We start from the raw sequence: 15,701 nt of genomic DNA on the forward strand, positions 1-15,701 counted from the left end.
AAGAGCTAACAGGTGATGAAACTGACGTTTAGCTCTAGGTCAGTCTAGCTCCAGAACCCATGTTCTTACCCAAGATAGTCAACTCACAACTGTATAAGAACAAACCCATCTTATGACAGTAACTGTTTTAAACTTGAACTTATGTTCCATAAGACAAGAGTTTATTTTCCCATTAATTACAATAGAGACTAGTAAAAGTTCATATGGATTAATTTTTTGTAGGTGATTTCACTCAGGGAGGGTCAGGCTAATGTATATAAAACATTAAAAGCAGGACTGATGAAGTAAGAGGTAATTCTCAGGAATAAGTAGTTTGAAAACCATATGTCATATCATACTGCTTCTTATACTGTGTTACTCAGGTTTCTTCTTCTTCTTTTAAAAACTTTAATCAGTTCTAAAATTCATTTTTATGGACATATCAGTGCAATAGATTCAAAGTTAGTGCATAACTTTAGAGCAAGGAATATTTGAGTGACAAGGTCAATCCATCAGTATCTGCTCATCAAACCACTTCTTGTTTTACTTAACTTGTAACAGCCCCATTTGGTTTGGTTAACTATGGATCCCACCAGCCAGTCAGCCACTTTGTAATGAAGAAGACAAATTTTTCTGATGTGTTATTAGTTTGAGTTTTTGGCCTTATCCAAATTTCAGTTCTTTCCTGCTTTAAGCCTTTAGTCTATATTTAGCTATATCTCGTTCAGTTCACATTTTCTGCCCCTTTGCCTGTGCTTAGTAAGAGAAATGCAACATGGTTCAGAACTGATCCTGGTCCTTGAACCAGGAGAAGAAGCTGGTGTTTCACCATAGAACAGTCACTATTCTGTATCAGTTCAGTTAGCCCCTGAATCTGTTTTATTTTCTTAAGTGATAAAGGACTACCCACTCCAGTATTCTGGCCCAGAGAATTCCATAGACAGAGGAGCCTGGTGGGCTACAGTCCATGGGGTTGCAAAGAGTTGGACACGACAGCCATTTTCACTTTCACATAATAACTTTGTGCAATCATTCTTGAAGTTTTATTAACTTTCTGTGTAGATAGTGCCTAGTGAGAGGGGAAATATTACTACACAGGAAGGGTATTCTTCTATCAGAATGGACGCTGGCAGTAGTACTGGAGCAAATTTCTAGAGGCTCCCTCATAAGCCAGGAACTATTCCTTTGGTTGTGGGATGGTGGAGCAGCCTGTGTCAAAAGGAAGGACCAGTGTAGTTAGATAAACAGGGGGACACTTACAGGGATGGGCCAGTATTAAAATATTTTAACAACTTGTCTGTATGTGATGATGCATACGGATATAACACTGCTTCAACCTAGAGTAGGTGATGGAAACTCAGACTTGTAAACACCAGCTCCACAGGAGAAGGACAGACACTTTTTTACCTCTGTTGGCAACTGAGCTTTGTAGACCCTGAACCAGAAATACAAGAGAGGGACAACCTGAAAACTGTCTATTCCCTTGACAATGTTCACTTTCCTTTAGAAGCATTTCACATAGAATGGCACTCAATAAATGCTGCTAATCGACTGACATTTATTGAATGTCTAGTGTATATAGAGTATTCTGAGAAATTTATAAAAAGAAAATACAAATGACATAAATTAAACTGGCAGTTATCTTGATGACTCATAAAAGAGGCAGCCTTTTGGAGATGAGGATGTAATCCCAACTATACCCTAATGACGTCTTGGGAAGAGAGGTAACTTCAAACTTAGGATCAAACATGTTTTGCAGAGTGCTTCCTCCACCATCATTCAAGTTCTGGTCTTCGTCAGCTGCCATTGGTAACGGTCAGACAGAATGAAACTCATATAACTCAAAACAAACAAATAACCACCCCCACACTAGAAAAAAAAATCATATCTCCCCAACTTGAAACACAAGTTTGTATTTGTGATCTGATTTTGAAGACCATAAAACTTTACATCTGCATAAAATATGATGCAGCTGCTTCTGAGGGGTAGGCAGTCCCCTCCCCACTCTCTTAGTAAAAGGCTACTTGGTAAAAAGATCTTTGAGTGCTAGGGATGAATTATACATCCTGAAAGTTGTCAAATGAACACAGCTTTTTCAAGTAAGGGAGATTTACTTAAAACAACTCATTTACTAGCAACCTAGACTGTGACATTCTTTCATTTCTGGTATATTCTTGGGCATATCAAAATAATATTTTTTAATATTCTAAAAATGCATCAAGTTTTATTGTTTAAACAACATTTTTTAAGAACCTGGTTATTTTTTTCCAGACAAGGTAAACATAAAACTGAAAAGAAATATAAACACCTGCAACTAAAGCTTAAAATCCTATATGAAAGATATATGAATGAAAAATTTCAATTAGAAAGCAGAGCCTGGGAGATAAATGAGACATGACTATGACTTCTCTTCCTGGTGTTAGATTATGACTTTCAGGAAAAGGAGGTAATAAAAGCGTCGGGAGAAAGGTATTTGTCTGACATTGTGTCAGATTTCCTAAGGCCCAGGAGCACCTTGAGAAGTAACAGCTGGGAGGAGCAGACGGAGTGCTTTAGCAGCCTTTGGAAAGTTGCCATTATGTCTCCTTAGCCTTCCTAAAAAGCATTCATTTGGTATTTGTCTTCTACTTTTATTAGCTTAAAAAATTTTTAGCAGATTGTCACACAAACGACGTTATGGGAGATATTCACAATTTTGTTGATTACTTTTCAAGCCTTTCTTAGTGTTACTTTAATTATTCTAAACAGCATTTTCAAATTGCTTAGATGACTTGAAAATAAGATTCATTCCAATGAAATAGATATTCTTAGAGTCAAAATTTTAGAGCCAGAAGGGGACTTCTATATCATCTATTTCAATCCTCTCATTTTATAGATAAGGACACCAAGACCCAGTTGGGTGAAACAACTAAACCCAAGGTCATCTAACAAGGTTCTGGGCATGAATCAAAACTCCTAACATTTAGTCTAATTTTCTTTCTATTAATGGCCAAATCCACACTGCTTCCCTGGAGTGTGGGAGGCACTGCATAAAGGTCAGCGCTTACTTGGAGCTCTACCTGTCAGCACAGAGATGGCCTGATGGTGGCTCAAGTTCCTGGAACCTTAAAGGCAAGTTGATCAGTCCTGAAGTCTCCTTCATTAGGAGGCAGCATTTGAGATGAGCCTTTGGTTACAGTTCAGATTTGAAAAGAGGAATCTGAATGCCAAAAAAGGTTCTAGGAGATGGGAAAGGATGTATCGTTTCTTGAGTAGTTTAGATATTAAATGGGCTTCCCTGATAGCTCAGCTGGTAAAGAATCTACCTGCAACGCAGAAGACCCTGGTTTAATTCCTGAGTTGGGAAGATTCATTGGAAAAGGGAATGGCTACCCACTCCAGTATTCTGGCCTGTAGAATTCCACGGACGACATAGTCCATTGGGTCGCAAAGAGTCAGACACGATACGGCAACTTCCATTTTCACTTTAGATACTAAATGAGGGCAGAATTTTAGGATCAGCATATCAATTAGAAAAATAATAATTTTTTAAAATTGTAAATTTAATAAGCATTTGGGTAGAAAATCGGTGTCACTGTTCTGGCCATGATCTCTCTAGAAAGGATCCCTGATTTCTCAGATCTTTCTCTTCACTTCTGATTTTCCAAGCTCCCCACGAAGTGTGGATAATTAAGGATTAAAATTCAGCAAATCATTTCAGGTTAAGGAGAAGAAGAGGCTTTGCTAAATACCCTTTATAAATAGGAGGCATAATTTGAGACTCAGCTTGGAGGACTTTACAAACAAATACAGTCAGTTATCCAAATTCTACAAATTATCACTAGCATTCATTCATATATTCTCTCTCTCTGTAAATATGGATGTATTTATGGGCTATACATGAAAAAAATATCCCAAGGACTTTGTTATTCCAGGAAATGGCTGCTGGGATGACAAGTTCAAGAATATCATATACGACTCAGCAGAGTTCATGCAAACTTTCTGCACTGTTTCCTCCCTCACCTCCATGTGTCTACACCACATAAAACTCACTGCTGTAACCAATGCCTGCCGCACATTCAGAATGAAATGACTATCTACTGTACAAAAAAGAAAACAGTATCATCTAAAACCCCAAAATCACTTGGATGTCTGCTTTAAGACTAATGAATTTGCCAGTCTGTAGAGAGTCCATGTATTTATACTGTAACACAAGCACTGTAATTTAATTTCTGAAATTTCATGTTTTTCTTCGATAAACAGAAATACAGGATACCCAAGAAATACCATCTTTAGAGGTTATATATAGGTAAAGGGAAACACTTCTCTCAGCCTCACTCCTCAGGGTGATCTAATTAGTTAGATAAGCATTCCAGATAGGGGAATAAGTTTTAAAAAAATGAATACACAAAGATATGCAGACTGGTTAGACAGAAGGAAAGGGGGAGAGAGGGAAGAAGTGAGGGGAAATATTACTGTTCCTTTCACGGAAGTATTTTAAAACTGTTAGGTGGGAAGTTAGGCATGAGCAACAAGGGGTGGCCTAGTAACAAAAGGATGCAAGCTGATCTCTAAACTTCACCCCAGATGTGCCCAGGAGAGCTCACATATATGCTACAAAAACAATCACAGAGACTTTTCCAACTCCTGTGCATGTACCATAGGTACAAAGTGGATACAAACTAACCATAGCGGCTTCTCCACCTCCAGCACAAGTTTCCTTGATGCACAGTGTCCTTAAGTAAGCTTAGGCAGCCAGGAGCCCATTAAGGGTTCATAAATATTCTATATATACATACATCTAATTATAGCATACTGAATTACGGGAAAGACATGCACAATGGAGCCTGTTATGTAACTTGCAACTGTCAATCAAAACTCTCAGTCATGCCTGAGAGTTAAATATGCAAATGTCTAAAAGCCCAGACAGAATGCCTGATGAACTATGGATGGAGGTTCATGACATTGTACAGGAGACAGGAATCAAGACCATCCCCAAGAAACAGAAATGCAAAAAAGCAAAATGGCTGTCTGAGGAGGCCTTACAAATAGCTGTGAAAAGACGGGAAGCGAAAAGCAAGGGAGAAAAGGAAAGATATATCCATTTGAATGCAGAGTTCCAAAGAATAGCAAGGAGAGATAAGAAAGCCTTCCTCAGCAATCAGTGCAAAGAAATAGAGGAAAACAATAGAATGGGAAAGACTAGAGATCTCTTCAAGAAAATTAGAAATACCAAGGGAACATTTCATGCAAAGATGGGCTCGATAAAGGATAGAAATAGTGTGGACCTAACAGAAGCAGAAGATATTAAGGAGAGGTGGCAAGAATACACAGAAGAACTGTACAAAAAAGATCTTCACAACCCAGATAATCACAATGGTGTGATCACTCACCTAGAGCCAGACATCCTGGAAAGCGAAGTCAAGTGGGCCTTAGGAAGCATCACTACAAACAAAGCTAGTGGAGGTGATGGAATTCCAGTTGAGCTATTTCAAATCCTGAAAGATGATGCTGTGAAAGTGCTGCACTCGATCTGCCAGCAAATATGAAAAACTCAGCAGTGGCCACAGGACTGGAAAAGGTCAGTTTTCGTTACATCCCAAAGAAAGGCAATGCCAAAGAATGCTCAAACTACCGCACAATTGCACTCATCGCACACACTAGTAAAGTAATGCTCAAAATTCTCCACGCCAGGCTTCACCAATACATGAACCGTGAAATTCCAGATGTTCAAGCTGGATTTAGAAAAGGCAGAGGAACCAGAGATCAAATTGCCAATATCTGCTGGATCATCGAAAAAGCAAGAGCGTACCAGAAAAACATCTATTTCTGCTTTATTGACTATGCCAAAGCCTTTGACTGTGTGGATCACAATAAATTGTGGAAAATTCTGAAAGAGATGGGAATACCAGACCACCTGACTTGCCTCTTGAGAAACCTGTATGCAGGTCAGGAAGCAACAGTTAGAACTGGACATGGAACAACAGACTGGTTCCAAATAGGAAAAGGAGTAAGTCAAGGCTGTATATTGTCACCCTGCTTATTTAACTTATATGCAGAGTACATCATGAGAAACACTGGGCTGGAGGAAGCACAAGCTGGAATCAAGATTGCCGGGAGAAATATGAATAATCTCATATATGCAGGTGACACGACCCTTATGGCAGAAAATGAAGAGGAACTAAAGAGCCTCTTGATGAAAGTGAAAGAGGAAAGTGAAAAAGTTGGCTTAAAGCTCAACATTCAGAAAACAAAGATCATGGCATCCGGTCCCATCACTTCATGGCAGGTAGTTGGAGAAACAGTGGAAACAGTGGCTGACTTTATTTTTCTGGGCTCCAAGATCACTGCAGATGGTGACTGCAGCCATGAAATTAAAAGACGCTTACTCCTTGGAAGGAAAGTTATGACCAACCTAGACAGCATATTAAAAAGCAGAGACATTACTTTGCCAACAAAGGTCCATCTAGTCAAGGCTATGGTTTTTCCAGTAGTCATGTATGGATGTGAGAGTTGGACTATAAAGAAAGCTGAGTCCCGAAGAATTGTTGCTTTTGAACTGTGGTGCTGGAGAAGATTTTGAGAGTCCCTTGGACTGCAAGGAGATCCAGCCAGTCCATCCTAAAGGAGATCAGTCCTGGGTGTTCATTGGAAGGACTGATGTTGAAGCTGAAGCTCCAATACTTTGGCCACCTGATGTGAAGAGCTGACTCATTGGAAAAGACCCTGATACTGGGAAAGATTGAGGGCAGGAGGAGAAGGGGACGACAGAGGATGAGATGGCTGAATGGTATCACCTACCGATGGACATGGGTTTGGGTGGACTCAGGGAGTTGGTGATGGACAGGGAGGCCTGGCGTGCTGCGGTTCATGGGGTCGCAGAGGGTCGGACATGATTGAGCGACTGAACTGAACTGAACTGAAAAGTCCAGACACTCCTCCTTCCCTGATTGGCTTTGAGTGTATGTCATTCGCATTCCATTTCTTGATTGGTGGCAGGCATAAGCCCTATTTTACACACAGCAGAATCAAGAAGAGGAGATGGGAGGCATAAAAAGGGAATCCAAGAGGGATCGTGGCCACTCCTTTGAGGTCAGCCTGCTCCCGTGTCTCAGCAGCGTACCATCCACTGTCTGTTTAATAAAATTCTGTCTCCTTGAGCTATAACTGAGCTGTAAGTAGTCTGTTGTTTCGAACACTTGCTACTATGAGCCAAGAGCCGAGAAATTCTGTCTGCTTCAGCTGTAATTAGTCTGTCCTTCCAAATCTTTGTTATGATGAGACAAGAATCGAGGGAGAGAAATAAACCGACCTGACAAAATGAAATATCTTTCCCTGAAGAGTTAAGAGTTACATAAAGTTTTGGTGGGGTTGAAATCATTTGAGAAAAGCACAACCAGAATGTGTATTTCTTTTTTGGGTCAAACAAAGTCAGCATAACTGTGAATGCCCTTTATACCATTCAAATATTGTAAAAAATAAGCACACTGGAAACTATAAAACTATAGTTTACATGCTTTTTAACAAATAATAACTGTGAGGTTTTTTTTTTAAATTTATTTCTGAATCAGAAATAGGTATCAATTTTAAAATAGCTTTCCTATCATTATGCATGATTAATTCCCTTTTATTAAATTTAGGTCCTAAAAGAGAATTCTCTTATTTGAGCTTCCCTGGTGGCTCAGATGGTAAAGTGTCTGCCTGCGAGGTGGGAGACCCGGGTTTGATCCCTGGGTCAGGAAGATCCCCTGGAGAAGGAAATGGCAACCCACTCCAGTATTCTTGCCTGGAAAACTCCATGGATGGAGGAGCCTGGTGGCCTACTGTCCATGCGGTCACAAAGAGTTGGACACAGCTGAGCAACTTCACTTTATTTGAGAGCACTCTAAAAAACAAAACATTTTACATATAGCAGTGTTGAAGAACTTGGCCATGAGAGTCAGGGTGGAAGGCCCAGTGGATTACCATAAATGGGCAGATCCCATCATTGAGGGCTGATGTACATGCTGGTCTAGCTCCTCAATCTAGGCATCCTCTGCAAGGCACATGTGTGGCAGCATGTAAATGGAAAGAAAGGCACAGCAGAGCTTATATCCTTCTATTGCATAGAAGGTAAAAAAAATCACACAAATAGTTTACAGCAGACACACTTGATGCTAAGTGTTCTTTCTTTACATCCTGTTCTTAGGATGGGCTTATCCATTTACTATAAGTAATGGGGAACCTAATAATTTAATGGGGAGCTTCAGATTAAAGCTCAATGATATTAAATATCTGGAGAATCTGGCATAAAGATTACAAGCACTACTCAAATTAAATTCTTCATAATAAAAATATATTTTCATAATAAATCTACAAATCACATACTCACACAGGCTGCCTCTTTCCACTCAATGTATACTGTGTTGGCTACCAGAAAAAGAGGAAAGAAGAGAAAAGAGCCAGACTTCTTTTATTAAGTTGTGTCTCTTAAAGCTGAATGTTATCTAGAGATTTCCATCTTAACTAAGCAGCCTATGGCTTCTCATCCTGTTGCTAAAAACTTGCCAACATTTCCCCATCAGCTGAGAGATATCTTCAGGTCTCCAAAGAGCCTGAGAAGGAAAGGGTCATTTGAGAGAGATGAAATTTACCATCCTTTGGTTACCAACCTTTCCCCACATGCATGCAAGTTTCAATAAGCTTATTCAATTTTCCATGAAAACAGGCACCACTTCTCCTAAATATAAGAGATATATTTAGTAGAAAAGAGGTAGAAGATACTGCTTTTTATATCAGAGTTCATTTCAAAACTCAGTAAAAGACACATTCCAGGCTGCTCAACATATTGGGGGAATATTTTCTTAGGTTGACTGAAGTGCATGTGGTCTATAATACAACTACGGAAGAGCTCAGTGGTTTCTTAAATTATCCAGTATCACAGACTATCATAGAAAACTTTTCACATTCAAGTGATTTCCCCATAGAAAAGATATAAACTGGTATATTTTCTGCCAGTTTAATTCAGTAAAATCTGTTTGAAATATTTCACAAGCAATTTTAATAATAATAAAAAAAAACAGTGTCACAGATTCCTTCAGGAATTCTGGGCACTAGATTCACCCTCCATGTTTTTCTTCTACCCAAAAAGGGTTCCATGAAGATAAATGATGATGTTCCTAACAACTGAGGAAAGAGAACAGTATAAAGGTGGAATGCTTTATACCTACCATAATTTAAAGCTTTCATATACCATAAAATGTGATTATAGTCTGAAAAAATCAAATCCTTATGAACATAAATGGATAGTCCCAGTTTTACTTGGCTTACAAACAGGACAAGAATTAATGTAAGCTATATGCTATTAATATATGCTATTGACAAACAGGTATATATTATAATGAAAAACGTAGGGGAGAAATTCTCTCAAATTTAATCTTTCCTCTAACACAGGTTGCTGTGTCTAGCCCAGAAGGTTTTGTACAGTGTGATGCTAGGATGCCATTTATACAAATTATTATATGAATGATGTTTCTACCACTTCAGGTGTACATAGTGTACAATTTGTTCTTTTGAAAGAAATAATTTTAAGATTTAATGAAGGATTAAATAATTTAATTCCATCAAGGTAGATAGTGTGCTTAATGTAGTCTCTTACAAATCTTTAGGGAGCTTACTTTTATTTTTATACTGTATCTTAGATTTAAGAATTGTTTCAGCATTAGGCAGCATGCTAAAATTGGATCTTCCTCCTAGAGTTGGCACCTTTATTGGTGCCAACCTCATCTCCCTCATCTCTGGCACCTTTATTTTGTTCCATTTATCACAGAAACAATATAAAGCTATATACACTTTCATAACTAGTACAATGCAATTTCCTCAACAGCATAAAAACTCAATGACAATCACACAAAATGAGAATGACCAGGAGCTAGGCGTTTCATTTCTTCTAACTCTACCCGACAAGCCTTTCTCTTTCTCATCCTGGTAAGTAAGATTTGTGTTTGTTTGTTTCAATAACTGTCTTCCAAATAAGCTTGCAGGTTGGTGGATTACACCTCTTGCATCTTATACATCTTCTGTACTCTGCACATTTGGCACAGTAGCTCTTTAATGGAAAATAGACTTTTTGATGGGTCAGACTTACCCTAACTTGCTTTCTGGCCTTAGATTGCCACTTGTCTCTATGATTATTTTGCATAATGCATGGTTTCTAGAGATTAGTCCACACTTTGCTGGATCTTAAAATTCAGTTTTGTAAATCAGTGTTTGTATTTATTTGATAAACTAAGAAGGGTCAGTCCTGGTGCTGGTATATTGCTACGTTACAAAAAAAACCCCATCATAGCCATGAGCATTTTCAAACAAATCTAAACCATATAAGGAAGGGCACTTCCACTTATTAAGAGAGAACCAGGAAAAAGAATACAGAAAACATATGCTTTTGGGGAGGGTGAGAGGAGGCAATAGAAAATTAAACTTAAACGCTTGGGTACAAATTCCCCCATGGGAGTATAAAGCAAACGGAACTGAGTACCGCCCACCAGCCCCTTCCCCTGCCAACAGCTCCCCCTTCTTTCAAAAATTTTGCCAATAGTTTTTACCTCTGGCACAAAGAGAGTTACAAAATGGACCTACTATTCCCAATTCCAGGCTTTGAAATAACAAATAAGCAAGGGAGAAAAAAACCTTCATAAGCAGATCACCATCTGGGTTGAGGAACGAATTTATGCCAATGAAGTGGTGCTACAAAATCATAAACATTCTGGAAGACTCTGTGCCTTGATCAAAAGTACTGGGTGAAAGCCAAATTTGGAAACTGAAAGCAGGTTGTAGCCAATGTTTGTGGTCTTTATCATTCACTGTGATACTGGTTATAGGTAATGCTGGACACAGTGTCAATGGGGAGTTAATGAAGACTTTGAGATAGGAACACCTGGCTGGCAGTCACAAAACAGGCCACAGGGAACTGAGATTTGCAAATAGAGGCTAAATGTGAGATTGTCAAAGATGAAAGAGCTCAAGAAATTGAATGTAAAGTGTAGAAGAGTTAGGGCAAGGGACATTTAAAGCTCCACCAGTTCCTGATCCAATTCTAGCAAACAGAGGTGTCGTCTAATCCCTCTCATCTCCCAAATGTCTCCAAATTAATTGGGTACAATTGGGCTTATTTGAAAGGATTCATATAAACACAAAAGCTTAAGGTCACAGTTACCATAGAGTCAAAGCTGTAGTTTCTAACAAAGAAACAAGTGAAAAACTTATTTAGAATAGGTCCAAGCATCTCTGCTATATTCTTTTAATGTTACTTCTTGGGACAAACTCCAAGGAATTTTCCAAAAACAAAAACTCTATCTGCCTTCTTGCTTCATGCTCTCCAAGAATCTTCCACAGCCAGGGCATGGATGCATGGGTAGAATTACCCCCTGAGAAAATGGATTAATTGAATCTAGAAGGAAAAAGGACACTGGACACGGGGAAGGTACACTTAGAATAGCATTCCCTCATTGGTCACCATGGTCAGGAAAAGGCTTCCCTTTTATCAGTGAAGGTTAAGAAGTAACATTCCAATGCATTAGAATGAACACTAAGAAAGCTCATCTCAACATATGTCAATTTTAAGGATTTCTCCCAACGAGAACCTAAGCTTTCTTCTAAAGTTGCCTAGTTCAGTTTCAGAAGCTGATGGCTGATACAGCATATTTTCACAACAACATCTGCAGGACATTTTCAAAATCTGGCTTAACTAGCAATGCCCAGAGGGCTAAATCTAGATTTTGAAGATTCCTGAAGTTATAAAAATGAGTGCTGTGTGGGCAGAATTCCTTAAGCTCAAACGCAAAATCAGTCAGGACTTATAAAATAATAGCATGTTCTTTTACTCTGATGATTTTCATGAAATGAAAATCATTAAGATTTCACCTGGGGTTTTGAATAAACACTGAAATTATTATAGTTATTTAATTAAAGATGCTTTGGTAGATGTTCACAGAAATGTTTCCTATGATCAGGATGTACATTAGTTGGTCTAGCAGAATATTCCTTCTGGAGTGTCACTTCACCCTTCATTAAATCTTTAGTCATTTGTTCCAACTGGAGATAGTGAGCCACACTGCTTTCATATGCCACTACACCTGGAGGTAGACACACTGGCAGACTCTGTAAAACAAATGCAGAATTCCTGGATGTCTGAACACCAGGGAAGCTGCCACTTAGCTTAAAGCTTCCTTACTGCCATTTCATGAGAAATCCTAAGTATGTAACTGCACATCAACTTAAAAGTATAATATTTTATTGTTTAACTGAAATTGTAGGGAGGACAGCATATAAATGGATAAAAAATGGAAACTGGACCACACAGAGCTCTTAAATAAGTTTAACAGCTGTCCAAAGACAGGAGATTTAAATAAATGTACATTAAACTCTTACCACTTGACACATACATCTTTTCTCTATAGTTTGTGAGAAGACCAATTCCAATAGAAGAAGGCCTTGAAGGATGTTATTACCCATGCTCCATCTATTAATAGAATAATGCAGTAGTCAAAAGACTTTCAAAAGATAAAAGCATCATTCTCTCTAAAGTTTCTGGACTCCTGCCGAAATCACAGTCATATTTTCATATTTGTCAGCTCAAAGAGACTCTTTTATAATAGCAAATAAAAATTAAGTGTTCACACTGGGATTCAAAGCAAAATTCTTTCAGTGATGATGCATAAAGCACAGTATACATCTTTCTTTAGGAAGGTTGACTGCCTCAAATTCAATATTCAAGCTGGTAACATCACAGAGTTAAAAGATACTGGGACAATGATGGCTATGATCTGAGTTTTAAAAAATTAAGCTAATTATGCAGAAAAGAATTCTCACATGGCTGAATCCAGAGTCCTTTCCCAGAGGTGGCATTTTTCAGAAATGTCCTTAATGAAGACATGGAAATGAAGAGTGAACAGGAATAAAAAGGGATAGTGGATCACAATTAAGATACTATTACTATGTAGTGGGTGCAGAGCAGTGTCCAAGTGAAGAATTAAGCCACTTAATAAACTAACACAGAAGAGCTGTTAAATAATAGTAGTCCCTTGGGAGTTGCTTGTTTCTTGGTAAACACACTCATATCTTAATACTTTTCTTGGATTACTTTCCCACTGACTGAAGGAATTGTTTTCTTTATGCCTCTCTCACTCAGGAGCAGAGTCTGCTAATAAGGACATACATGCTTATGAGTAATGGAAGTAGTGATAAGTCTTTGATTTAAATAGTTCCAGGTTATTGACAAAAAATAAAATAAAGATTGGCAGAATCCTATTTAGCAGCTAGCCGACTCAAGAGAACAAACGCAAGCTCATCCTCTTTAGAGGGGTCTATTTTGCAACACTTTCTTGTTTTAGCACAGTTGGTGAACTTCTACATTTGGACATATCCCAAAGCTCAGTGCCTGGGATAGTGCCCAGCAGACAGTAAACTCTCCATGAGTTGTTGAGAGAGATCCTTTGGAATGTGGTTAAATATTTTCTGGATTCCTGGGTAAATCTGGGGGATGCAGAGGGCCAATTGACAATGTTTTGGGGAATTTATCATGTCTGATTTGCATTTTGATAGCCATATTCCTCTAAAGCAAACATAATACCACCACAAATCCTAGATAATCTCAGACATATATTTATGATCTCAAGAGGAAGAAAATTTTTAAAAATTACAAAATTGTTTATGAAAGAATTAACTTTTAGAATGAAATGCATATATAAGACCTAATAAAATGCTTCTTGATATTTATATAAAATATAATCATATAAAATATTTCTTTATATAAATATCTTCATGTTAGGCCTCTTCACTTAGAAGTAATAGTTAAAAATAAGCCATCAAAGGTAAAAGCTACCATTTTCTTCACATCTGTCCATTCTGAGTGCTTTACTTGTTTTTATGCATTTCTCTCCAACAACTTTATATGATACAGATGTGATTTTGCTCATACCATAGTTTTTCAATGATTAAATAAAGGACAGACAATTTGCTCAAGGTCACATGGCTTGAGAAAAGTTGAGTTTTAAACCTAGGCTGATTCTAAAACCTGTGTTATACAAAATGGAATATTATTCAGCCATTAAAAATGAAATAAGTCCATTTGCTGCAACATGCATCGACCTGGAGATTATCATACTTACATTCAGAATCTTAAAAAAGGGATACAAATGAACTTATTTACAAAATAGAAACAGACTCACAGAGAATAAATTGATAGTTACCAAGGGGGAACAGTAGGGGCAGGGGTAGATTGGGAGTTTGGGACTGACAAATATACACTACTATATGTAAAATAGATAACCGACAAAGACCTACTATATAGCACAGGAACTCTGCTTAATATTCTGTAACAATCTAAATGCGAAGAGAATTGGAAAAGGATATATATATATGTGTGTGTGTGTGTGTATAACTAAGTCATTTTACTGTACGCCTGAAATTAACACATGGCTAATTAACTATACTCCAGTATAAAATAAAAATTAAAAAACAAACAACAAAAAAATAAAACCTGTGTACATCTACTACATTGTCCAGCCTGGATGACTAGAGTATGCGGGCAACTGCAAGGAATTGGACCAGCCTGAATCTCAGTCTTTGCCATTTGTTACCTGTATGATAATAAACAAACCTTTGTATCCTTCTCTGAAAAATAATGGGCTTCCCTGAGGGCTCAGTTGGTAAAGAGTCTGCCTGCAGTTCAGGAGACCTAGGTTTGATCCCTGCGTCAGAGAGATCCCCTGGAGAAGGAAATGGCTACCCACTCCAGTATTCTTGCCTGGGAAATCCCATGGACAGAGGAGCCTGGCGGGCTACAGTCTATGGGATCATAAGAGTTGGACACAACTGAGCAACTAAATCTACCTATCTGAAAAATAATACATATTTATCTTTCAGGGCTGTTATGGGAATTACAGAGAACACCTATAAAGTACTTGATAGCTGCTATTGCTGTTGCTGTTACTATCATTATTAGAAATATAAAATTTTGAAATTCATTAAAGGCTGAGTGCCCAGCATTCTCATCTATCCATGCATTTCATCTGCATCCAACCTAATGACAGGACTCAGTTTAGCAGGGTGACCTCTCTGCTGGGGCCAGGATTCTGCTTCCTGGCTCAGTGTGGTTTCTATCACCCTCTGCTACCTCTCACTTGTTTTACTTTATAAAGACTAAACTAATCCCAAACATTGCTAATCAAATCCATACCAAATAAGGAAAGAAAATGTTCTTCCTTCGCAGGGAACCATAAAACAGGAATGCAGAAAACACGTGCTTTTGGAAAAAAATCAACAGAAAAAACTCAATACTCTTTGGGTACAAATTCCCCCAAGGGAACGGAGACCTGACAGAACTGAAAAAAACACCCACTGACGGTGAACCCTGCCAAGAGCTCTCCCTCCCTGGAGGCTTAATGGCAATGGCTCTCACCTCTGGCATGGTGACCAATTACAAAATGGGCCTTCTATCCCTAACCACAGATGTCCCAAATGACAAATTGAGTGTTCAGGAGATAAAAGGTTATCGTGGAATCAGTACAACACACACACACACATACACGGAGTCTGATGTGGGGTTAAAAAAAAGTCTCATTTGGTTTTTAGCACATTTACACTGGTTTTTCTTTTCTAGGATAAATCTTGGGTCAGTAGTTTAAACAACTTTCAATATTTAAGAGTAAACAACCCCATGTAAGTATGAAAGAAGTCATTAAAATAACCCCACCAACAACAAC

The 15,701-nt window shown here is 38.2% G+C and overlaps 1 protein-coding gene across 11 annotated transcripts in view; it reads right to left on the minus strand.

Annotated features, from left to right (window-relative positions):
* Window positions 1–15,701, minus strand: part of ARL15 (ARF like GTPase 15) — a 632,366-nt gene that overhangs the window by 199,226 nt on the left and 417,439 nt on the right. The gene's annotated exons all lie outside the window — the stretch shown is intronic.

This window comes from Giraffa tippelskirchi, chromosome 8, assembly GCF_054371585.1.
Source record: "Giraffa tippelskirchi isolate mGirTip1 chromosome 8, T2T-mGirTip1v1.2.pri, whole genome shotgun sequence".
Lineage (NCBI taxonomy): Eukaryota > Metazoa > Chordata > Mammalia > Artiodactyla > Giraffidae > Giraffa > Giraffa tippelskirchi.